Source organism: Pseudophryne corroboree, chromosome 1 (assembly GCF_028390025.1).
Source record: "Pseudophryne corroboree isolate aPseCor3 chromosome 1, aPseCor3.hap2, whole genome shotgun sequence".
Lineage (NCBI taxonomy): Eukaryota > Metazoa > Chordata > Amphibia > Anura > Myobatrachidae > Pseudophryne > Pseudophryne corroboree.
In genome coordinates, this window is record NC_086444.1 from 919,659,688 (window position 1) to 919,686,344 (window position 26,657).

Genomic DNA, 26,657 nt, shown 5'->3' on the forward strand with positions numbered 1-26,657 from the left:
TCCTCAGCAGACACGACCTTCACCCGGGAGAGTGGGGACTTCACCCAGAAGTCTTCCACCAAATTGTAAACCGTTGGGAAAGACCAAAGGTGGACATGATGGCGTCACGTCTAAACAAAAAACTGGACAGATATTGCGCCAGGTCAAGGGACCCTCAGGCAATAGCAGTGGACGCTCTGGTAACGCCGTGGGTGTACCAGTCAGTGTATGTATTCCCTCCTCTGCCCCTCATACCGAAAGTATTGAGAATCATAAGAAGGAGAGGAGTAAGAACTATACTCGTGGTTCCGGATTGGCCAAGAAGGTCTTGGTACCCGGAACTTCAAGAGATGCTCACGGACGAACCGTGGCCTCTACCTCTAAGACAGGACCTGCTACTGCAGGGGCCTTGTCTGTTCCAAGACTTACCGCGGCTGCGTTTGACGGCATGGCGGTTGAACGCCGGATCCTGAAGGACAAGGGCATTCCAGAAGAAGTCATCCCTACTCTGGTAAAAGCCAGAAAGGAAGTAACCGCAAAACATTATCACCGCATTTGGCGTAAATATGTTGCGTGGTGTGAGGCCAAGAAGGCCCCTACACAGGAATTTCAACTGGGTCGTTTCTTGCATTTCCTGCAAACAGGACTGTCTATGGGCCTAAAATTAGGGTCCATTAAGGTTCAAATTTCGGCCCTGTCGATATTCTTCCAGAAAGAACTGGCTTCAGTACCTGAAGTTCAGACATTTGTGAAAGGGGTGCTGCACATACAGCCTCCTTTTGTGCCTCCAGTGGCACCTTGGGATCTCAATGTTGTGTTGAGATTTCTAAAATCACACTGGTTTGAACCATTGTCTACGGTAGATTTAAAATATCTCACGTGGAAGGTGTCGATGCTGTTGGCCTTGGCTTCAGCTAGGCGTGTGTCAGAATTGGCGGCTTTATCATGTAAAAGCCCTTACCTAAATTTTCATTCTGACAGGGCGGAATTGAGGACTCGTCCTCAATTTCTACCTAAGGTGGTTTCTGCATTTCACATGAACCAACCTATTGTGGTACCTGCGGCTACTAGGGACTTAGAGGACTCTAAGTTGCTGGACGTTGTCAGGGCCTTGAAAATATATGTTTCCAGGACGGCTGGAGTCAGGAAAACTGACTCGCTGTTTATCCTGTATGCACCCAACAAGCTGGGTGCTCCTGCTTCAAAGCAGACGATTGCTCGTTGGATTTGTAGTACAATTCAGCTTGCACATTCCGTGGCAGGATTGCCACAGCCAAAATCAGTAAAAGCCCATTCCACAAGGAAAGTGGGCTCATCTTGGGCGGCTGCCCGAGGGGTCTCGGCTTTACAACTTTGCCGAGCAGCTACTTGGTCAGGGGCAAACACGTTTGCTAAATTCTACAAATTTGATACCCTGGCTGAGGAGGACCTGGAGTTCTCTCATTCGGTGCTGCAGAGTCATCCGCACTCTCCCGCCCGTTTGGGAGCTTTGGTATAATCCCCATGGTCCTTACGGAGTCCCAGCATCCACTTAGGACGTTAGAGAAAATAAGATTTTACTTACCGATAAATCTATTTCTCGTAGTCCGTAGTGGATGCTGGGCGCCCATCCCTAGTGCGGATTGTCTGCAATACTTGTATATAGTTATTGTTACAAAAAATTCGGGTTATTATTGTTGAGCCATCCTTTCAGAGGCTCCTTTAAATTTATCATACTGTTAACTGGGTTCAGATCACGAGTTGTACGGTGTGATTGGTGTGGCTGGTATGAGTCTTACCCGGGATTCAATATCCTTCCTTATTATGTACGCTCGTCCGGGCACAGTATCCTAACTGGCTTGGAGGAGGGTCATAGGGGGAGGAGCCAGTGCACACCACCTGATATCTCAAGCTTTTATTTTGTGCCCTGTCTCCTGCGGAGCCGCTATTCCCCATGGTCCTTACGGAGTCCCAGCATCCACTACGGACTACGAGAAATAGATTTATCGGTAAGTAAAATCTTATTTTCACGGCTGTATCACTGGCAGCATAATAGACACATTAAATAAATATACCAGGTTCACTTCTATAGTAACAAGACATATATTCATAGATACAATAAATAAAGCCACCGCGCTATTAGACCGGGATACAGGCTCCGTCAAGTGTGCAAGTTACTTCACTTTCCGTATTTCTTTGAATAGTGTTTGTTGCGTGGGTTTCCCCATTGAAATTCAATGCCTTCAATTGGTCAGCAAAGTAAAAGTGTCCTCAAAGGAAACATGCTACTGAGCTAAGGGTCCCCCTAGATGACAGTGGCTGAATGGCCTTAGTCAATTCTGTTTAATCATATGGCTTGCCACACTAGTGAAGTGATGGGAGCCTTGGAGATTTCCTTCTTGGATCACTTAAGTTTATTTAAATATCTATTAAATGGGGGGGGGGACAGTTGTCTGCTTCTGTCACTTGTTTATTAATTTTATTGGGGTTTCTATAGCTAGTGCCCTACTCCAGAGAAAAGCACCATCCATTATACCCTCTGCTATATTATTTGGTGGCTAAACCAGACTTCGAGACTCAAGCCCACAAGTATGCAAGCCACTAAGCTGTGTCTGCCTCTGCCACGTGACTGGCCTTTATGAACAATGCATGCTGACAGTGTCAGCAAAGGCTTATATGATATGCCAGTGTGCAAAACAGGTACAAAAATATAGTGTATAGATTGTTTAAAGAAGGGGGTCCCCAAATCGGTATCTTGCTTAGGGCCCAATGAAGTCTAAATCAGCCTCTGCTTTGAGGGAAATGTAGGAAACCTTCTACAGAATGAATACGTGGAGAAGTTGCCCAAAGCAGCCAGTCAATTTCTAGCTATCGTTTATCAAGGACATTCTATAAAATAATAGCAGTAGCTGATTGATTTGATACCCTCAAAGCCACTAGAGGGAGGAATAGCCAAGACTTGACTTTGGTAATCCATACAAACTAAGGACCTGATACGGAGTGACTACCGCACTGGCTACAGTAGTGTAGTGTATCTTCTTTGAAATCGCTCTGTGCATGCCATGGTTTTAACACTCACATTGTCCAGTACATGCTGGAGAACCTCAGCTTGGCAGAACAACAAACATCAATAAACAGGCATGAAAATCCAAAGTCTGTTGCGTGATGAAATTAAGATAAGTTATCACTAGGTATCACCTCTATGTCCAGTTATATTATACTTACCCATCATGCTAAAATGCATTTTTATATTGAATTACAGTACATCCATGGATTGGTCATCTCTCCCAGATTTAGGACATCTGTCAATTCACAGTAAAGATGAGTTTGTATTAGACATTAGCAATTTAACAGTGTAGGCAGAAACTCTTCCAGAATACACTCTGACACAGGGATGGCCATCGGTTTGCTCACCTTCAATGGTTACTATTGGTGGTGAAACAGTGAGTGACCATCAATAATAACAAACTATGCAATGGATTACCATTAATTGTTTCACCCATCAATGGTCATCCCTGCTCTTTTACTGGCTGGCCTGTAGGCCAATCAGAACCAGGGAGCGTGGCTTCATGATTTGGAGCTAGGCTCCATCTCCCGGCACTACCTAGGGGGAAAAAACAAACATTGGGTGGTATCCTATTAGCAGCGGTACTTTAGCGCTGCTAATAGGATCGCCAGGGGTGATCCTATTAGCCCTGATGCCAGCATCCTTTTCTCCCAATGCCGGCACTTGTCTGGGATTATGACTCAGGTGCCTGAGGCACCCACTGGATCATGTGTTTTCGTGCAATTGCAGGTCCAATTACGGCTGATTAAAACAGCCTCTAATTGGATACCGCGATAATCACCATCGGCCATAAATCAAGATATCCGTTCATTTTGAACAGCTGAAGCAGCATCAAGGCTAATAGGGGGGCTCTGTACCATCAATGATGGAGAACCCTACCCTGACAGACAAAAGACAATGAGAATGCACTATTCAATCTGATGTAGATTTTATTTATAAATAAATAATCACCATTCACAAAATATAATTGATACTGGCCAGCATCACATAAAACATTAAAAAACAACAATAAAAAATAACAATAAAAAATCCTCCTCTATAATTCTAAAAAAGCAGTAATACTAGGCTCTTATTGTGTACTTTTTCAATTATACCATGGATTAGTAATATAATGTACTTCATGCATATGATTTAGAAGCAAGAGACAACCTAAAAATCTACCAGAGTCTCCTTCATATGATCCTCAATTAATTGTATTCCACATTAACCATTTGAGTACTCAGTGGGATTTTTGCATGCTTATTATTCTCAAGCAGATCATGCATTAAAAACTTGTGTCCATATAATCAATCGTCCATTTGGTAGCAATAGCAAAGCATATGATTAGTTTGCGATATGCTTAATAGCCTTTCTCACAGCTTATTAGTAGTGGTTAAACAGTTCATGCATTTAGTGTAGCCTTAATACAGACAGTCCATGTCTTTCACACATAAATAGCCATAAAATTAATGGTATACCATACAGCGTGCCTCTGTTGTATTCACGGTATTTGCAGTGTCCCTCCTGGCTGGTGCTCTCACCATCAGCCTTATCCGGAGTTCGTGGGCAATCACTGGGCAACAGAATTCCCCTGGCACTGGGGGTTTGTGATCAGCCGGCCATCTGGTGAGTTGGATTATGGCCGTGATCCGTTTAAATAGAGATCATGACAGACGCGTTTCCCCGCCTTATCCTAAGTGTCTTCGGCTTTCTCAGTGACCGGACGGTTCGGTAAGGCCCATTTTAAATCTCAAGTCGTTGAACCCGTACTTATGGGTGTACAAGTTCAAGATGGAGTCTCTGAGAGCGGTAATCTCAGGTCTGGAGGAGGGGGAATTCTTGGTGTCTCTGGATATCAAGGATGCGTACCTTCATATTCCGATTTGGCCACCTCATCAGGCTTATCTAAAGTTTCCAGGCCCTGCCATTTGGCCTCTCTACGGCACCAAAGGTGTTCACCAAGGTAATGACGGAGATGATGTTTCTCCTCCGCAAACAGGGAGTGAACATAATACCATACCTGGACGATCTGCTGATAAAAGCACCATCCAGGGAGAGGTTATTAGTCAACATTGCTCTCTCAACCCGACTACTCCATGATCACGGATGGATTTTGAACCTACCAAAATCTCATCTGGAACCAACACGGAGGCTTCCGTTTCTGGGGATGATATTGGATACGGAGGCGCAGAAGGTATTCCTTCCATTGGGAATAGCATTGGTGATCCAGTCAATGGTGCGGGATGTTCTAAGACAAACCCGGACATCGGTGCATCTATGCATGCGCCTTCTGGGAAAGATGGTAGCCGCTTACGAGGCGCTGCAGTACGGAAGGTTTCACGCAAGGCCCTTCCAACTGGATCTGTTGGACAAATGGTCCGGATCGCATCTTCACATGCACCAGAGGATCCGTCTGTCATCAAAAAAGCCAGGATTTCTCTTCTGTGGTGGCTTCAGACTTCTCACCTGACCGAGGACCGAAGGTTCGGGATTCAAAATTGGATTCTGCTAACCACAGACGCAAGCCTCAGAGGTTGGGGAGCAGTCACCCAGGGGGAACAGTTCAAAGGAAAATGGTCAAGTCAGGAAGCCATTCTTCCAATCAACATTCTGGAACTAAGGGCCATATACATTGCATCTTCTTCAAGATCAAGCCATTCAGGTTCAGTCGGCCAATGCGATGGCAGTAACGTACATAAACCGACAAGGCGGAACGAAGAGCAGAGCAGCAATGTCGGTGGTATCACGGATTCTCCTCTGGGCAGAAAGACACGCTGTGGCATTGACCGCGATCTTCATTCCTCAGCAAAAATGACCTCCACTCAGGAGAGTGGGGCCTTCACCCGGAGGTGTTCGGGTGCTTGACACGTCAGTGGGGAATGCCACAAATCGACATGATGGCCTCTCGTCTCAACAAGAAGCTCAAGTGGTATTGTTCCAGGTCGAGGGACCCGCAAGCAGTGGCAGTGGACGCTCTGGTGACTCCATGGGTCAACCAGATGGTGTACGTGTTTCCACTACTCCCATTGATCCCAAAGATTGTCAAAAGAATAAAAAGGGAAAAGTTTCAAGCAATTCTCATTGCTCCGGACTGGCCAAGAAGGGCCAGGGAAGCGGATCTACTGGAGATGCTCCTAGAGGACCCATGGCTTCTACCTCTTCGCGAGGACCTTCTCCAACAGGGGCCATTTGTCTATCAAGACTTACCACGGCTACTTTGGCAGCATGGAGGTTGAGCGTCAAATTCTAGCCCGGAATGGGATCCCGGATAGGGTTATTCCAACCCTGATCCAAGCCAGAAAGGGGGTAACGTCTAAACATTACCACCGTATTTGAAACAAATGCGTCTCTTAGTGTGAGTACAGGAAATTTCCTGCGGTGGAATTTCAACTGGGACGTTTTCTCCTTTTTCTACAGTCACGTGTGGATGTGGGCCTACGTTTGGGCTCCATAAAAGTCCAGATTTCGGCCTTATCCATTTTCTTCCAGAAACAATTGGCTTCTCTCCCTGAGGTTCAGACATTTTTGAAGGGGGTTCTGCACATCCAACCTCCCTTTGTGCCTCCTACTGCACTTTGGGATCTCAACATGGTGTTGCAGTTCCTGCAATCGGAATGATTTGAGCCTTTACAGGACGTTGACGTCAAGTTCTTACGTGGAAGGCCGTCACGCTGTTGGCCTTGGCTTCTGCGAGGCGTGTGTCGGAGCTGGGGGTGTTGTCTCACAAAAGCCCCTATTTGATTTTTCATGAAGATAGGGCTGGACTCAGAACTCGTCAGCAATTTCTTCCAAAGATGGTGTCTGCGTTTTATATCAACCAACCTATTGTGGTTCCGGTGGTTACCGACCCCTCTGCTACTTCAAAGTCCTTGGATGTTGTGAGGGCTTTAAAGATCTATGTGAAGTGGACAGCTCATCACAGAAAATCTGACTCGCTGTTTGTTCTCTATAATCCCAATAAAATTGGGTGTCCTGCTTCAAAGCAGACAATTGCACGAAGGATCAGGCTTACTATCCAGCATGCTTATTCCATGCCAGGTTTGCCGTTTCCAAAATCTGTACAGGCCCACTCGACTAGATCGGTGGGTTCTTCCTGGGCGGCTGCCCAGGGTGTCTTGGCTTTACAGCTCTGCCGAGCAGCTACTTGGTCAGGTTCGAACACGTTTGCTAAGTTCTACAAGTTCGATACTTTGGACTCTGAGGACCTTCAGTTTGGTCAATCAGTTCTGCAGGAACCTCAGCACTCTCCCACCCGGTTTGGGAGCTTTGGTACATCTTCAAGGTACTAACGTGGACTCCAGTAACCTCTAGGACGTAAGAGAAAATAGGATTTTAATTACCTACCGGTAAATCCTTTTCTCGTAGTCCGTAGAAGATACTGGGCGCCCACCCAGTGCCTCGTTTCTTCCTGCACTGTTACTTGGTTAAGTATTGTTGGTTCAGCAGTTGCTGTTCCTGATTTAAAGTTTGGTTAGCATGGCTTTCCTCTAGTTAGTGTGCTGGTTCGGAATCTCACTGCTATCCTTTTATATCCTTTTCTCAAAGTATGTCCGTCTCCTCGGGCACAGTTTCCTAGACTGAGTGTGGTAGGAGGGGCATAGAGGGAGGAGCCAGCCCACACTATCAATTTCTTAAAGTGCCCATGGCTCCTATTGGACCCGTCTATACCCCATGGTACTAATGTGGACCCCAGTATCCTCTACAGACTACGAGAAAAGGATTTACCGGTAGGTAATTAAAATCCTATTTCTTTTACGTCCTAGAGGATGCTGGGGACTCCGTAAGGACTATGGGGTATAGACAGGCTCCGCAGGAGACATGGGCACTCTAAAGACTTTAGAATGGGTGTGCACTGGCTCCTCCCTCTATGCCCCTCCTCCAGACCTCAGTTAGATCCTGTGCCCAGAGGAGACTGGGTGCACTGCAGGGGAGCTCTCCTGAGTATCTCTGAAAAATACTTTTTGTTAGGTTTTTTATTTTCAGGGAGCACTGATGACAATAGGCTCCCTGCATCGTGGGACTGAAGGGAGAGAAGCAGACCTACTTGAATGATAGGCTCTGCTTCTTAGGCTACTGGACACCATTAGCTCCAGAGGGTCGGAACGCAGGTCTCACCCTCGCCGTTCGTCCCGGAGCCGCGCCGCCGTCCTCCTCACAGAGCCGGAAGATAGAAGCCGGGTGAGTATTAAGAAGAAAAGAAGACTTCACAGGCGGCAGAAGACTTCAGATCTTCACCGAGGTAACGCTGCGCGCCATTGCTCCCACACAGACACACACAGCGGGCACTGTAAGGGTGCAGGGCGCAGGGGGGACGCCCTGGGCAGCAATAAAAACCTCTAGGGACACTGGCATGTAAAGTAGATACTGCGGAGGCAGTATATTAATAAACCCCCGCCAGTATAAATAATTTGAGCGGGACCGAAGTCCACCGGTGAGGGGGCGGGGCTTGGTCCTCCAGCACTAACCAGCGCCATTTTCTCCACAGCACACTGCAGAGAAGCTGGCTCCCCGGACTCTCCCCTGCTGAACAAGGTTGCAGAGGGCAAAAAAGAGGGTGGGGGGGGGGGGCACATTTCATTGGAGCAGTGAGTGTATTTATATAAAAGCGCTGTACTAACTGGGATTTTATTCCAGTGTCCGGTGGCGCTGGGTGTGTGCTGGCATACTCTCTCTGTGTCTCTGCAAAGGGCCTTATTGGGGGACTGTCTCCATATAGATACATCCCTGAGTATGTGGGAGTGTCGGTACATGTGTGTTGGCATGTCTGAAGCGGAAGGCTCATCTAAGGAGGAGGTGGAGCAGATGATTGTGGTGTCTCCGTCGGCAACGCCGACACCTGATTGGTTAGATATGTGGAATGTTTTAAATGCAAATGTGGCTTTATTACATAAGAGATTGGACAAAGCAGAGTCCAGGGATAAAACAGGGAGTCAATCAATGGCTTTGACTGTGTCACAGGGCCCTTCAGGGTCTCAAAAACGTCCCCTGTCCCAAGTAGCAGACACTGATACCGACACGGATTCTGACTCCAGTGTCGACTACGATGATGCGAGGTTACACCCAAGGGTGGCCAAAAGTATTCAATATATGATTATTGCAATAAAAGATGTTTTACATATCACAGATGACCCCTCTGTCCCTGACACGAGGGTATGCATATTTAAGGAAAAGAAACCTGAGGTAACCTTTCCCCCATCTCATGAGCTGAACGCGTTATTTGAAAAAGCTTGGGAAACTCCAGACAAAAAACTGCAGATTACCAAGAGGATTCTTATGGCGTATCCTTTCCCTGCACAGGACAGGTTACGGTGGGAATCCTTGCCCAGGGTGGACAAGGCTTTAACACGCTTGTCCAAGAAGGTGGCGCTACCATCTCCAGAGACGGCGTCCCTCAAGGATCCTGCTGATCGCAGACAGGAAACTACCTTAAAATCAATTTATTCACATACGGGTGCTTTGCTCAGACCGGCAATAGCATCGGCTTGGGTTTGTAGTGCGGTAGCAGCTTGGACAGATACCTTGTCAGCTGACATTGATACCATTTTATTGACCTTAGGCCACATTAAAGACGCAGTCTTATATATGAGATACGCTCAGAGAGACGTTGGGCTACTAGGTTCAAGAGCCAACGCCATGGCGATTTCTGCTAGGCGAGCCCTGTGGACCCGCCAATGGACGGGTGATGCCGACTCAAAGAGGCATATGGAAGTTTTGCCTTATAAGGGTGAGGTGTTATTTGGGGAAGGTCTCGCGGACCTGGTTTCCACAGCTACCGCGGGTAAATCTACTTTCTCTAACGTCCTAGAGGATGCTGGGGACTCCGTAAGGACCATGGGGAATAGACGGGCTCTGTAGGAGATAGGGCACTTTAAGAAAGCTTTGGATTCTGGGTGTGCACTGGCTCCTCCCTCTATGTCCCTCCTCCAGACCTCAGTTTTACACTGTGCCCAGAGGATGAAGGGCGCACTGCAGGGAGCTCTCTTGAGTTCTTTGCTACAGAAAGCATTTTTGTTTGGATTTTTACTTTTTTCACAGGGAGCACTGCTGGCAACAGGCTCCCTGCATCGAGGGACTGAGGAGAGAGGGGCAGACCTACTTAACTGATAGGATCTGCTTCCTCGGCTACTGGACACCATTAGCTTCAGAGGGGGTGAACACAGGTTCGTCCTGGGCGTCCACCCCCGGAGCCACGCCGCCGTTCTCCTCACAGAGCCAGAAGAACAGAAGCAAGAAGACGTCTCAGGCGGCAGAAGCCTTCAGCTTCACAGAGGTAACGCACAGCACTGCAGCTGTGCGTCATTGCTCCACATCACCTCACACACTCCGGTCACTGTATGGGTGCAGGGCAGAAATAATAACACCTCTTAGATGGCAAATAGGTATATACATGTACAGCTGGGCACTGTACATGTATATAATTCAGCCCCCGCCATTTTACACGATTTTGAGCGGGACAGAAGCCCGCCGCCGAGGGGGCGGGGCTTCTCCCTCAGCACTCACCAGCGCCATTTCTCTCTCCACAGAACGCTGAGAGGAAGATCCCCGGACTCTCCCCTGCTTACACACGGTGAGTGGAGTTGTTGACGACATGAGAAAGCCGGCAAATCAATTAGTGCCTGTTCAGGCGTCTCAGACACCCTCAGGGGCCCTAAAACGGCCGCTACCTCAGTGGGTCGACACGGATCCAGATACAGATACTGAATCTAGTGTCGACGGTGACGAGACAAACGTAATGTGGAGTAGGGCCACACGTTACATGATCACGGCAATGAAAGAGGCATTAAACCTTTCTGACACTACAAATACCTCAAAGGCGGGTATTATGTGGGGTGTGAAAAAACTGCCAATAGTTTTTCCTGAGTCTGAGGAAATAAATGAGGTGTGTGATAAAGCGTGGGTTTCCCCCGATAAAAAACAGCTAATTTCTAATAAGTTATTAGCACTATACCCTTTCCCGCCAGAGGTTAGGGCACGGTGGGAAACACCCCCTAGGGTAGATAAGGCGCTCACACGTTTATCTAAACAAGTAGCGTTACCGTCCCCTGATACGGCCACCCTCAAAGAACCAGCTGATAGGAGGCTGGAAAATATCCTGAAAAGTATATACACACATACTGGTGTTATACTGCGACCAGCAATTGCATCAGCCTGGATGTGCAGTGCTGGAGTCGCATGGGCGGATTCCCTGACTGAGAATATTGATACCCTGGATAGGGACAATATTCTGTTAACTATAGAACATTTAAAGGATGCATTGCTATATATGCGTGATGCGCAGAGGGATATTTGTACCCTGGCATCAAGACGGCTGGAAAATCCACCTTTTTACCCCAGGTTACTTCACATCAACAGAAAAAGACACAGTCTTTTCAAACTCAGTCCTTTCGTTCCCATAAGTACAAGCGAGCAAAAGGTCACTCTTTTCTGCCCAAGGGCAGAGGAAGAGGAAAAAGGCAGCACCATGCAGCCGCTTCCCAGGAGCAGAAGCCCTCCCCTGCTTCTGCCAAGTCTTCAGCATGACGCTGGGGCTTTACAAGCAGACTCAGACACGGTGGGGGCCCGTCTCAAGTATTTCAACGCGCAGTGGGCTCACTCGCAAGTGGATCCCTGGATTCTACAGGTAGTATCACAGGGGTACAAACTGGAATTCGAGGCGTTTCCTCCTCATCGGTTCCTGAAGTCTGCTTTACCAAAGTCTCCCTCCGACAGGGAGGCAGTTCTGGAAGCCATTCACAAGCTGTACTCCCAGCAGGTGATAATCAAGGTACCCCTCTTACAACAGGGGAAGGGGTATTATTCCACACTATTTGTGGTACCGAAGCCGGACGGCTCGGTGAGACCAATATTAAATCTAAAATCTTTGAACACTTACATAAAAAGGTTCAAATTCAAGATGGAGTCACTCAGAGCGGTGATAGCGAACCTGGAAGAGGGGGACTATATGGTGTCGCTGGACATCAAGGATGCTTATCTCCACGTCCCAATATATCCTTCTCACCAAGGGTACCTCAGGTTTGTAGTACAAAACTGTCATTATCAGTTTCAGACGCTGCCGTTTGGATTGTCCACGGCGCCTCGGGTCTTTACCAAGGTAATGGCCGAAATGATGATTCTTCTACGAAGAAAAGGCATCTTAATTATCCCTTACTTGGACGATCTCCTGATAAGGGCAAGAACCAAGGAACAGTTAGAAGTCGGAGTGGCACTATCTCAGGTAGTGCTAAGTCAGCACGGATGGATTCTAAATATTCCAAAATCGCAGCTGATTCCAACGACACGTCTACTGTTCTTAGGAATGATTCTGGACACAGTCCAGAAGAAGGTGTTTCTCCCGGAGGAGAAGGCCAGGGAGTTATCCGAGCTAGTCAGGAACCTCCTAAAACCAGGACAGGTCTCAGTGCATCAGTGCACAAGGGTCCTGGGAAAAATGGTGGCTTCTTACGAAGCGATTCCATTCGGAAGATTCCATGCAAGAACTTTTCAGTGGGATCTACTGGGAAAATGGTCCGGATCGCATCTTCAGATGCATCAACGGATAACCCTGTCGCCAAGGACAAGGGTGTCTCTCCTGTGGTGGCTTCAGAGGGCTCATCTACTAGAGGGCCGCAGATTTGGCATTCAGGATTGGATCCTGGTAACCACGGATGCCAGCCTGAGAGGCTGGGGAGCAGTCACACAGGGAAGGAATTTCCAGGGCTTGTGGTCAAGCATGGAAACATCTCTTCATATAAACATTCTAGAACTAAGGGCCATTTACAATGCCTTAATTCAAGCAAAACCTCTGCTTCAGGGTCAGGCGGTGTTGATCCAGTCGGACAACATCACGTCAGTCGCCCACATAAACAGACAGGGCGGCACGAGAAGCAGGAGGGCAATGGCAGAAACTGCAAGGATTCTTCGCTGGGCGGAAAATCATGTGATAGCACTGTCAGCAGTGTTCATTCCGGGAGTGGACAACTGGGAAGCAGACTTCCTCAGCAGACACGACCTTCACCCGGGAGAGTGGGGACTTCACCCAGAAGTCTTCCACCAAATTGTAAACCGTTGGGAAAGACCAAAGGTGGACATGATGGCGTCACGTCTAAACAAAAAACTGGACAGATATTGCGCCAGGTCAAGGGACCCTCAGGCAATAGCAGTGGACGCTCTGGTAACGCCGTGGGTGTACCAGTCAGTGTATGTATTCCCTCCTCTGCCCCTCATACCGAAAGTATTGAGAATCATAAGAAGGAGAGGAGTAAGAACTATACTCGTGGTTCCGGATTGGCCAAGAAGGTCTTGGTACCCGGAACTTCAAGAGATGCTCACGGACGAACCGTGGCCTCTACCTCTAAGACAGGACCTGCTACTGCAGGGGCCTTGTCTGTTCCAAGACTTACCGCGGCTGCGTTTGACGGCATGGCGGTTGAACGCCGGATCCTGAAGGACAAGGGCATTCCAGAAGAAGTCATCCCTACTCTGGTAAAAGCCAGAAAGGAAGTTACCGCAAAACATTATCACCGCATTTGGCGTAAATATGTTGCGTGGTGTGAGGCCAAGAAGGCCCCTACACAGGAATTTCAACTGGGTCGTTTCTTGCATTTCCTGCAAACAGGACTGTCTATGGGCCTAAAATTAGGGTCCATTAAGGTTCAAATTTCGGCCCTGTCGATATTCTTCCAGAAAGAACTGGCTTCAGTACCTGAAGTTCAGACATTTGTGAAAGGGGTGCTGCACATACAGCCTCCTTTTGTGCCTCCAGTGGCACCTTGGGATCTCAATGTTGTGTTGAGATTTCTAAAATCACACTGGTTTGAACCATTGTCTACGGTAGATTTAAAATATCTCACGTGGAAGGTGTCGATGCTGTTGGCCTTGGCTTCAGCTAGGCGTGTGTCAGAATTGGCGGCTTTATCATGTAAAAGCCCTTACCTAAATTTTCATTCTGACAGGGCGGAATTGAGGACTCGTCCTCAATTTCTACCTAAGGTGGTTTCTGCATTTCACATGAACCAACCTATTGTGGTACCTGCGGCTACTAGGGACTTAGAGGACTCTAAGTTGCTGGACGTTGTCAGGGCCTTGAAAATATATGTTTCCAGGACGGCTGGAGTCAGGAAAACTGACTCGCTGTTTATCCTGTATGCACCCAACAAGCTGGGTGCTCCTGCTTCAAAGCAGACGATTGCTCGTTGGATTTGTAGTACAATTCAGCTTGCACATTCCGTGGCAGGATTGCCACAGCCAAAATCAGTAAAAGCCCATTCCACAAGGAAAGTGGGCTCATCTTGGGCGGCTGCCCGAGGGGTCTCGGCTTTACAACTTTGCCGAGCAGCTACTTGGTCAGGGGCAAACACGTTTGCTAAATTCTACAAATTTGATACCCTGGCTGAGGAGGACCTGGAGTTCTCTCATTCGGTGCTGCAGAGTCATCCGCACTCTCCCGCCCGTTTGGGAGCTTTGGTATAATCCCCATGGTCCTTACGGAGTCCCAGCATCCACTTAGGACGTTAGAGAAAATAAGATTTTACTTACCGATAAATCTATTTCTCGTAGTCCGTAGTGGATGCTGGGCGCTCATCCCTAGTGCGGATTGTCTGCAATACTTGTATATAGTTATTGTTACAAAAAATTCGGGTTATTATTGTTGAGCCATCCTTTCAGAGGCTCCTTTAAATTTATCATACTGTTAACTGGGTTCAGATCACGAGTTGTACGGTGTGATTGGTGTGGCTGGTATGAGTCTTACCCGGGATTCAATATCCTTCCTTATTATGTACGCTCGTCCGGGCACAGTATCCTAACTGGCTTGGAGGAGGGTCATAGGGGGAGGAGCCAGTGCACACCACCTGATATCTCAAGCTTTTATTTTGTGCCCTGTCTCCTGCGGAGCCGCTATTCCCCATGGTCCTTACGGAGTCCCAGCATCCACTACGGACTACGAGAAATAGATTTATCGGTAAGTAAAATCTTATTTTCACGGCTGTATCACTGGCAGCATAATAGACACATTAAATAAATATACCAGGTTCACTTCTATAGTAACAAGACATATATTCATAGATACAATAAATAAAGCCACCGCGCTATTAGACCGGGATACAGGCTCCGTCAAGTGTGCAAGTTACTTCACTTTCCGTATTTCTTTGAATAGTGTTTGTTGCGTGGGTTTCCCCATTGAAATTCAATGCCTTCAATTGGTCAGCAAAGTAAAAGTGTCCTCAAAGGAAACATGCTACTGAGCTAAGGGTCCCCCTAGATGACAGTGGCTGAATGGCCTTAGTCAATTCTGTTTAATCATATGGCTTGCCACACTAGTGAAGTGATGGGAGCCTTGGAGATTTCCTTCTTGGATCACTTAAGTTTATTTAAATATCTATTAAATGGGGGGGGGGACAGTTGTCTGCTTCTGTCACTTGTTTATTAATTTTATTGGGGTTTCTATAGCTAGTGCCCTACTCCAGAGAAAAGCACCATCCATTATACCCTCTGCTATATTATTTGGTGGCTAAACCAGACTTCGAGACTCAAGCCCACAAGTATGCAAGCCACTAAGCTGTGTCTGCCTCTGCCACGTGACTGGCCTTTATGAACAATGCATGCTGACAGTGTCAGCAAAGGCTTATATGATATGCCAGTGTGCAAAACAGGTACAAAAATATAGTGTATAGATTGTTTAAAGAAGGGGGTCCCCAAATCGGTATCTTGCTTAGGGCCCAATGAAGTCTAAATCAGCCTCTGCTTTGAGGGAAATGTAGGAAACCTTCTACAGAATGAATACGTGGAGAAGTTGCCCAAAGCAGCCAGTCAATTTCTAGCTATCGTTTATCAAGGACATTCTATAAAATAATAGCAGTAGCTGATTGATTTGATACCCTCAAAGCCACTAGAGGGAGGAATAGCCAAGACTTGACTTTGGTAATCCATACAAACTAAGGACCTGATACGGAGTGACTACCGCACTGGCTACAGTAGTGTAGTGTATCTTCTTTGAAATCGCTCTGTGCATGCCATGGTTTTAACACTCACATTGTCCAGTACATGCTGGAGAACCTCAGCTTGGCAGAACAACAAACATCAATAAACAGGCATGAAAATCCAAAGTCTGTTGCGTGATGAAATTAAGATAAGTTATCACTAGGTATCACCTCTATGTCCAGTTATATTATACTTACCCATCATGCTAAAATGCATTTTTATATTGAATTACAGTACATCCATGGATTGGTCATCTCTCCCAGATTTAGGACATCTGTCAATTCACAGTAAAGATGAGTTTGTATTAGACATTAGCAATTTAACAGTGTAGGCAGAAACTCTTCCAGAATACACTCTGACACAGGGATGGCCATCGGTTTGCTCACCTTCAATGGTTACTATTGGTGGTGAAACAGTGAGTGACCATCAATGATAACAAACTATGCAATGGATTACCATTAATTGTTTCACCCATCAATGGTCATCCCTGCTCTTTTACTGGCTGGCCTGTAGGCCAATCAGAACCAGGGAGCGTGGCTTCATGATTTGGAGCTAGGCTCCATCTCCTGGCACTACCTAGGGGGAAAAAACAAACATTGGGTGGTATCCTATTAGCAGCGGTACTTTAGCGCTGCTAATAGGATCGCCAGGGGTGATCCTATTAGCCCTGATGCCAGCATCCTTTTCTCCCAATGCCGGCACTTGTCTGGGATTATGACTCAGGTGCCTGAGGCACCCACTGGATCATGTGTTTTCGTGCAATTGCAGGTCCAATTACGGCTGATTAAAACAGCCTCTAATTGGATACCGCGATAATCACCATCGGCCATAAATCAAGATATCCGTTCATTTTGAACAGCTGAAGCAGCATCAAGGCTAATAGGGGGGCTCTGTACCATCAATGATGGAGAACCCTACCCTGACAGACAAAAGACAATGAGAATGCACTATTCAATCTGATGTAGATTTTATTTATAAATAAATAATCACCATTCACAAAATATAATTGATACTGGCCAGCATCACATAAAACATTAAAAAACAACAATAAAAAATAACAATAAAAAATCCTCCTCTATAATTCTAAAAAAGCAGTAATACTAGGCTCTTATTGTGTACTTTTTCAATTATACCATGGATTAGTAATATAATGTACTTCATGCATATGATTTAGAAGCAAGAGACAACCTAAAAATCTACCAGAGTCTCCTTCATATGATCCTCAATTAATTGTATTCCACATTAACCATTTGAGTACTCAGTGGGATTTTTGCATGCTTATTATTCTCAAGCAGATCATGCATTAAAAACTTGTGTCCATATAATCAATCGTCCATTTGGTAGCAATAGCAAAGCATATGATTAGTTTGCGATATGCTTAATAGCCTTTCTCACAGCTTATTAGTAGTGGTTAAACAGTTCATGCATTTAGTGTAGCCTTAATACAGACAGTCCATGTCTTTCACACATAAATAGCCATAAAATTAATGGTATACCATACAGCGTGCCTCTGTTGTATTCACGGTATTTGCAGTGTCCCTCCTGGCTGGTGCTCTCACCATCAGCCTTATCCGGAGTTCGTGGGCAATCACTGGGCAACAGAATTCCCCTGGCACTGGGGGTTTGTGATCAGCCGGCCATCTGGTGAGTTGGATTATGGCCGTGATCCGTTTAAATAGAGATCATGACAGACGCGTTTCCCCGCCTTATCCTAAGTGTCTTCGGCTTTCTCAGTGACCGGACGGTTCGGTAAGGCCCATTTTAAATCTCAAGTCGTTGAACCCGTACTTATGGGTGTACAAGTTCAAGATGGAGTCTCTGAGAGCGGTAATCTCAGGTCTGGAGGAGGGGGAATTATTGGTGTCTCTGGATATCAAGGATGCGTACCTTCATATTCCGATTTGGCCACCTCATCAGGCTTATCTAAAGTTTCCAGGCCCTGCCATTTGGCCTCTCTACGGCACCAAAGGTGTTCACCAAGGTAATGACGGAGATGATGTTTCTCCTCCGCAAACAGGGAGTGAACATAATACCATACCTGGACGATCTGCTGATAAAAGCACCATCCAGGGAGAGGTTATTAGTCAACATTGCTCTCTCAACCCGACTACTCCATGATCACGGATGGATTTTGAACCTACCAAAATCTCATCTGGAACCAACACGGAGGCTTCCGTTTCTGGGGATGATATTGGATACGGAGGCGCAGAAGGTATTCCTTCCATTGGGAATAGCATTGGTGATCCAGTCAATGGTGCGGGATGTTCTAAGACAAACCCGGACATCGGTGCATCTATGCATGCGCCTTCTGGGAAAGATGGTAGCCGCTTACGAGGCGCTGCAGTACGGAAGGTTTCACGCAAGGCCCTTCCAACTGGATCTGTTGGACAAATGGTCCGGATCGCATCTTCACATGCACCAGAGGATCCGTCTGTCATCAAAAAAGCCAGGATTTCTCTTCTGTGGTGGCTTCAGACTTCTCACCTGACCGAGGCCCGAAGGTTCGGGATTCAAAATTGGATTCTGCTAACCACAGACGCAAGCCTCAGAGGTTGAGGAGGAGTCACCCAGGGGGAACAGTTCAAAGGAAAATGGTCAAGTCAGGAAGCCATTCTTCCAATCAACATTCTGGAACTAAGGGCCATATACATTGCATCTTCTTCAAGATCAAGCCATTCAGGTTCAGTCGGCCAATGCGATGGCAGTAACGTACATAAACCGACAAGGCGGAACGAAGAGCAGAGCAGCAATGTCGGTGGTATCACGGATTCTCCTCTGGGCAGAAAGACACGCTGTGGCATTGACCGCGATCTTCATTCCTCAGCAAAAATGACCTCCACTCAGGAGAGTGGGGCCTTCACCCGGAGGTGTTCGGGTGCTTGACACGTCAGTGGGGAATGCCACAAATCGACATGATGGCCTCTCGTCTCAACAAGAAGCTCAAGTGGTATTGTTCCAGGTCGAGGGACCCGCAAGCAGTGGCAGTGGATGCTCTGGTGACTCCATGGGTCAACCAGATGGTGTACGTGTTTCCACTACTCCCATTGATCCCAAAGATTGTCAAAAGAATAAAAAGGGAAAAGTTTCAAGCAATTCTCATTGCTCCGGACTGGCCAAGAAGGGCCAGGGAAGCGGATCTACTGGAGATGCTCCTAGAGGACCCATGGCTTCTACCTCTTCGCGAGGACCTTCTCCAACAGGGGCCATTTGTCTATCAAGACTTACCACGGCTACTTTGGCAGCATGGAGGTTGAGCGTCAAATTCTAGCCCGGAATGGGATCCCGGATAGGGTTATTCCAACCCTGATCCAAGCCAGAAAGGGGGTAACGTCTAAACATTACCACCGTATTTGAAACAAATGCGTCTCTTAGTGTGAGTACAGGAAATTTCCTGCGGTGGAATTTCAACTGGGACGTTTTCTCCTTTTTCTACAGTCACGTGTGGATGTGGGCCTACGTTTGGGCTCCATAAAAGTCCAGATTTCGGCCTTATCCATTTTCTTCCAGAAACAATTGGCTTCTCTCCCTGAGGTTCAGACATTTTTGAAGGGGGTTCTGCACATCCAACCTCCCTTTGTGCCTCCTACTGCACTTTGGGATCTCAACATGGTGTTGCAGTTCCTGCAATCGGAATGATTTGAGCCTTTACAGGACGTTGACGTCAAGTTCTTACGTGGAAGGCCGTCACGCTGTTGGCCTTGGCTTCTGCGAGGCGTGTGTCGGAGCTGGGGGTGTTGTCTCACAAAAGCCCCTATTTGATTTTTCATGAAGATAGGGCTGGACTCAGAACTCGTCAGCAATTTCTTCCAAAGATGGTGTCTGCGTTTTATATCAACCAACCTATTGTGGTTCCGGTGGTTACCGACCCCTCTGCTACTTCAAAGTCCTTGGATGTTGTGAGGGCTTTAAAGATCTATGTGAAGTGGACAGCTCATCACAGAAAATCTGACTCGCTGTTTGTTCTCTATAATCCCAATAAAATTGGGTGTCCTGCTTCAAAGCAGACAATTGCACGAAGGATCAGGCTTACTATCCAGCATGCTTATTCCATGCCAGGTTTGCCGTTTCCAAAATCTGTACAGGCCCACTTGACTAGATCGGTGGGTTCTTCCTGGGCGGCTGCCCAGGGTGTCTTGGCTTTACAGCTCTGCCGAGCAGCTACTTGGTCAGGTTCGAACACGTTTGCTAAGTTCTACAAGTTCGATACTTTGGACTCTGAGGACCTTCAGTTTGGTCAATCAGTTCTGCAGGAACCTCAGCACTCTCCCACCCGGTTTGGGAGCTTTGGTACATCTTCAAGGTACTAACGTGGACTCCAGTAACCTCTAGGACGTAAGAGAAAATAGGATTTTAATTACCTACCGGTAAATCCTTTTCTCGTAGTCCGTAGAAGATACTGGGCGCCCACCCAGTGCCTCGTTTCTTCCTGCACTGTTACTTGGTTAAGTATTGTTGGTTCAGCAGTTGCTGTTCCTGATTTAAAGTTTGGTTAGCATGGCTTTCCTCTAGTTAGTGTGCTGGTTCGGAATCTCACTGCTATCCTTTTATATCCTTTTCTCAAAGTATGTCCGTCTCCTCGGGCACAGTTTCCTAGACTGAGTGTGGTAGGAGGGGCATAGAGGGAGGAGCCAGCCCACACTATCAATTTCTTAAAGTGCCCATGGCTCCTATTGGACCCGTCTATACCCCATGGTACTAATGTGGACCCCAGTATCCTCTACAGACTACGAGAAAAGGATTTACCGGTAGGTAATTAAAATCCTATTTCTTTTACGTCCTAGAGGATGCTGGGGACTCCGTAAGGACTATGGGGTATAGACAGGCTCCGCAGGAGACATGGGCACTCTAAAGACTTTAGAATGGGTGTGCACTGGCTCCTCCCTCTATGCCCCTCCTCCAGACCTCAGTTAGATCCTGTGCCCAGAGGAGACTGGGTGCACTGCAGGGGAGCTCTCCTGAGTATCTCTGAAAAATACTTTTTGTTAGGTTTTTTATTTTCAGGGAGCACTGATGACAATAGGCTCCCTGCATCGTGGGACTGAAGGGAGAGAAGCAGACCTACTTGAATGATAGGCTCTGCTTCTTAGGCTACTGGACACCATTAGCTCCAGAGGGTCGGAACGCAGGTCTCACCCTCGCCGTTCGTCCCGGAGCCGCGCCGCCGTCCTCCTCACAGAGCCGGAAGATAGAAGCCGGGTGAGTATTAAGAAGAAAAGAAGACTTCACAGGCGGCAGAAGACTTCAGATCTTCACCGAGGTAACGCTGCGCGCCATTGCTCCCACACAGACACACACAGCGGGCACTGTAAGGGTGCAGGGCGCAGGGGGGACGCCCTGGGCAGCAATAAAAACCTCTAGGGACACTGGCATGTAAAGTAGATACTGCGGAGGCAGTATATTAATAAACCCCCGCCAGTATAAATAATTTGAGCGGGACCGAAGTCCACCGGTGAGGGGGCGGGGCTTGGTCCTCCAGCACTAACCAGCGCCATTTTCTCCACAGCACACTGCAGAGAAGCTGGCTCCCCGGACTCTCCCCTGCTGAACAAGGTTGCAGAGGGCAAAAAAGAGGGTGGGGGGGGGGGGGGGCACATTTCATTGGAGCAGTGAGTGTATTTATATAAAAGCGCTGTACTAACTGGGATTTTATTCCAGTGTCCGGTGGCGCTGGGTGTGTGCTGGCATACTCTCTCTGTGTCTCTGCAAAGGGCCTTATTGGGGGACTGTCTCCATATAGATACATCCCTGAGTATGTGGGAGTGTCGGTACATGTGTGTTGGCATGTCTGAAGCGGAAGGCTCATCTAAGGAGGAGGTGGAGCAGATGATTGTGGTGTCTCCGTCGGCAACGCCGACACCTGATTGGTTAGATATGTGGAATGTTTTAAATGCAAATGTGGCTTTATTACATAAGAGATTGGACAAAGCAGAGTCCAGGGATAAAACAGGGAGTCAATCAATGGCTTTGACTGTGTCACAGGGCCCTTCAGGGTCTCAAAAACGTCCCCTGTCCCAAGTAGCAGACACTGATACCGACACGGATTCTGACTCCAGTGTCGACTACGATGATGCGAGGTTACACCCAAGGGTGGCCAAAAGTATTCAATATATGATTATTGCAATAAAAGATGTTTTACATATCACAGATGACCCCTCTGTCCCTGACACGAGGGTATGCATATTTAAGGAAAAGAAACCTGAGGTAACCTTTCCCCCATCTCATGAGCTGAACGCGTTATTTGAAAAAGCTTGGGAAACTCCAGACAAAAAACTGCAGATTACCAAGAGGATTCTTATGGCGTATCCTTTCCCTGCACAGGACAGGTTACGGTGGGAATCCTTGCCCAGGGTGGACAAGGCTTTAACACGCTTGTCCAAGAAGGTGGCGCTACCATCTCCAGAGACGGCGTCCCTCAAGGATCCTGCTGATCGCAGACAGGAAACTACCTTAAAATCAATTTATTCACATACGGGTGCTTTGCTCAGACCGGCAATAGCATCGGCTTGGGTTTGTAGTGCGGTAGCAGCTTGGACAGATACCTTGTCAGCTGACATTGATACCATTTTATTGACCTTAGGCCACATTAAAGACGCAGTCTTATATATGAGATACGCTCAGAGAGACGTTGGGCTACTAGGTTCAAGAGCCAACGCCATGGCGATTTCTGCTAGGCGAGCCCTGTGGACCCGCCAATGGACGGGTGATGCCGACTCAAAGAGGCATATGGAAGTTTTGCCTTATAAGGGTGAGGTGTTATTTGGGGAAGGTCTCGCGGACCTGGTTTCCACAGCTACCGCGGGTAAATGTACTTTCTCTAACGTCCTAGAGGATGCTGGGGACTCCGTAAGGACCATGGGGAATAGACGGGCTCTGTAGGAGATAGGGCACTTTAAGAAAGCTTTGGATTCTGGGTGTGCACTGGCTCCTCCCTCTATGTCCCTCCTCCAGACCTCAGTTTTACACTGTGCCCAGAGGATGAAGGGCGCACTGCAGGGAGCTCTCTTGAGTTCTTTGCTACAGAAAGCATTTTTGTTTGGATTTTTACTTTTTTCACAGGGAGCACTGCTGGCAACAGGCTCCCTGCATCGAGGGACTGAGGAGAGAGGGGCAGACCTACTTAACTGATAGGATCTGCTTCCTCGGCTACTGGACACCATTAGCTTCAGAGGGGGTGAACACAGGTTCGTCCTGGGCGTCCACCCCCGGAGCCACGCCGCCGTTCTCCTCACAGAGCCAGAAGAACAGAAGCAAGAAGACGTCTCAGGCGGCAGAAGCCTTCAGCTTCACAGAGGTAACGCACAGCACTGCAGCTGTGCGTCATTGCTCCACATCACCTCACACACTCCGGTCACTGTATGGGTGCAGGGCAGAAATAATAACACCTCTTAGATGGCAAATAGGTATATACATGTACAGCTGGGCACTGTACATGTATATAATTCAGCCCCCGCCATTTTACACGATTTTGAGCGGGACAGAAGCCCGCCGCCGAGGGGGCGGGCTTCTCCCTCAGCACTCACCAGCGCCATTTCTCTCTCCACAGAACGCTGAGAGGAAGATCCCCGGACTCTCCCCTGCTTACACACGGTGAAGGGAGTTTAAAAAGAGAGGGGACACATAATTGGCGGATAAAGTATAATACAGCGCTGCTGGGGAAAAGCACTCTGTGTTGGTCTCCAGGTTGTTGCGCTGGGGTGTGTGCTGGCATACTCTCTCTCTGTCTCTCCAAAGGGCCTTTCAGGGGATACTGTCTTCAGAAAAAGTTCCCCTGGGTGTGTGCAGTGTGTCGGTACGTGTGTGTCGACATGTTTGATGAGGAAGGCTCACTTAATGTGGAGGGGGAGTGCTTGATTGTCAGGTCGCCGTCGGCAACGCCGACACCGGACTGGGTGGATATGCTGAATGTCTTGAATGCAAATGTAAATCTCCTGCTTAAAAGATTAGACAAAGCTGAAGCTAGGGATCAGTCAGGTAGCCAGTCCGTGCCTGTCCCTGTGGTGCCAGGACCTTCAGGGCCTCAAAAGCGCCCCATATCCCAGGTCGCTGACACAGATACCGACACAGATACTGACTCTAGTGTCGACTATGAGGATGCAAAATTACAGCCGAAGGTGGCAAAAGGTATTAGGTACATGATTATTGCCATAAAAGAGGTTTTGCATATCACGGAGGAACCCCCTGTCCCTGACACGAGGGTTCACATGTATAAAGGGAAAAAGCCTGAGGTCACGTTTCCGTCCTCATTTGAGCTAAGCGAATTATGCGAAAAGGCTTGGGAATCTCCGGATAGGAGACTCCATGTTCCCAAAAGGATTCTCATGGCGTATCCTTTTCCACAGAAGGATCGGATACGATGGGAATCTGCGCCTAAAGTAGACAAGGAGCTGACACGCTTATCCAAGAAGGTGGCACTGCCTTCTCCGGATACTGCTTCCCTCAAGGATCCTGCTGATCGCAAGCAGGAAATTACCATGAAGCACATTTACACACATTCAGGAACTATAGTTAGGCCGGCCATGGCGTCGGCCTGGGTTTGTAGTGCTGTCGTGGCATGGGCAGACTCCTAATCTACGGAGATGGACACCTTAGATAGGGATACCATTCTAATGACCATGGAGCATATCAGAGATGCTGCCTTGTATATGAGGGATGCTCAGAGAGACATTTGTTTACTAAGCTCTAGAATAAACGCTTTGTCTATTTCTGCTAGGCGGCTCTTGTGGACCCGACAGTGGATGGTAGACGCCGACTCGAAGCGGCATATGGAGTCATTGCCTTACAAGGGGGAGGAGTTGTTTGGAGAAGGCTTCTTGGACCTAGTCTCTACTGCTACGGCCGGTAAATCGAATTTTTTACCTTATGTTCCCCCGCAGCATTGTAAGAAGGTACCACATTATCAAATGCAGTCCTTTCGTTCCAATAAAAACAAGAAGGTACGAGGATCGTCCTTCGTTGCCAGAGGTAAAGGCAAGGGAAAAAAGCTGCAAGTTCCCAGGAGCAGAAGTCCTCCCCTACTTCCGCAAAGTCCACAGCATGACGCTGGGGCTTTCCGGGGGGGGGGGGGGGAGGGGGGTCAGATCAAGTGGGGGCACGTCTTCGTCTTTTCAGCCACGTCTGGGTTCAATCACAGGTGGATCCCTGGGCAATAGAGATTGTTCCCAGGGATACAGACTGGAATTCGAAGACATGCCCCCCTCGCCGGTTTTTCAAATCGGCTCTGCCGGCTTCCCCGTCAGAGAGGGAGCTAGTGTTAGCGGCAATTCACAAATTGTACATTCAACAGGTGATAATCAAGGTTCCTCATCTCCAGCAAGGAGAGGGTTATTATTCATCCCTGTTTGCGGTACCGAAACCGGACGGTTCGGTCAGACCCATTCTAAATCTAAAATCCCTGAACCTGTACTTGAAGAGGTTCAAGTTCAAAATGGAATCGCTCAGAATGGTCATCGCCAGCCTGGAGGGAGGGGATTGGATGGTGTCCCTGGACATAAAGGATGCGTACCTTCATGTTCCGATTTTCCCCCCTCACCAGGCGTTTCTGAGATTTGCAGTACAGGATTGTCACTACCAATTTCAGACGTTGCCGTTTGGTCTTTCCACGGCCCCGAGAATTTTCACCAGGGTAATGGCGGAAATGATGGTGCTCCTGCGCAAGCAGGGAGTCACAATTATCCCGTACTTTGGACGATCTCCTTATAAAGGCGAGATCTCGGGAGAAGTTGCTGGACAGCGTTTCTCGGTCCGTGAAGACGTTGCAGATGCACGGCTGGATTCTCAATTTACCGAAATCCCAGCTAGTACCTGCAACGCGTCTGACCTTTTTGGGCCTGATTCTAAACACATACCAAAAAAGAGTTTTTCTTCCGGTGGAGAAGGCTCAGGAGCTCATAGCCCTGGTCAGGAACCTTTTAAAGCCAAAAAAGGTTTTGGTGCATCATTGCACAAAGGTTCTGGGGAAGAGGGTGGCTTCATACGAGGCCATCCCCTTCGGCAGGTTCCATGCGAGGACTTTCCAATGGGACCTATTGGACAAATGGTCCGGGTCCCATCTACATATGCAGAAACGGATCACCCTGTCTTCCAGGGCCAGGGTATCTCTCCTGTGGTGGCTGCACAGTGCTCACCTCCTAGAGGGTCGCAGGTTCGGCATTCAGGACTGGATCCTGGTGACCACGGACGCGAGCCTCCGAGGTTGGGGGGCTGTCGCACTGGGAAGAAATTTCCAAGGTCTCTGGTCAAGCCTAGAGACTTGTCTCCACATCAATGTCCTGGAGTTAAGGGCCATTTACAACGCCCTACGCCAGGCGGAGGAGTGGCTTCAGAACAAACCAGTTCTGATTCAGTCGGACAATATCACGGCAGTGGCTCATGTAAACCTCCAAGGCGGCACAAGGAGCAGAGTGGCCATGGCAGAGGCGACCAGGATTCACACAGATCGTGGATCGGTGGGGACTGCCTCAAATAGACATGATGGCGTCCCATCTCAACAAAAAGCTAAAGAGGTATTGCGCCAGGTCAAGAGACCCTCAGGCGGTAGCGGTAGACGCTCTGGTGACACCATGGGTGTTCAGAGCGGTCTATGTGTTTCCTCCTCTGCCTCTCATACCCAAGGTGTTGAGATTAATAAGACTAAGAAGGGTCAGAACAATTCTCATTGTTCCAGATTGGCCAAGGAGGACTTGGTATCCGGATCTGC

General features: G+C 48.0%; 2 protein-coding genes across 2 annotated transcripts in view; one reads left to right on the top strand and one right to left on the bottom strand.

Annotated features, from left to right (window-relative positions):
• Positions 1–3,238, bottom strand: part of SCLT1 (sodium channel and clathrin linker 1) — a 410,760-nt gene extending 407,522 nt beyond the window's left edge. Inside the window, exon 1 of the mRNA XM_063920346.1 lies at positions 3,184–3,238. The gene's annotated coding sequence lies outside the window, so the exon portion shown is untranslated. The remainder of the gene's footprint in view (positions 1–3,183) is intronic.
• The window catches only part of C1H4orf33 (chromosome 1 C4orf33 homolog), a 651,328-nt gene that overhangs the window by 23,346 nt on the left and 601,325 nt on the right, over positions 1–26,657 (top strand). The gene's annotated exons all lie outside the window — the stretch shown is intronic.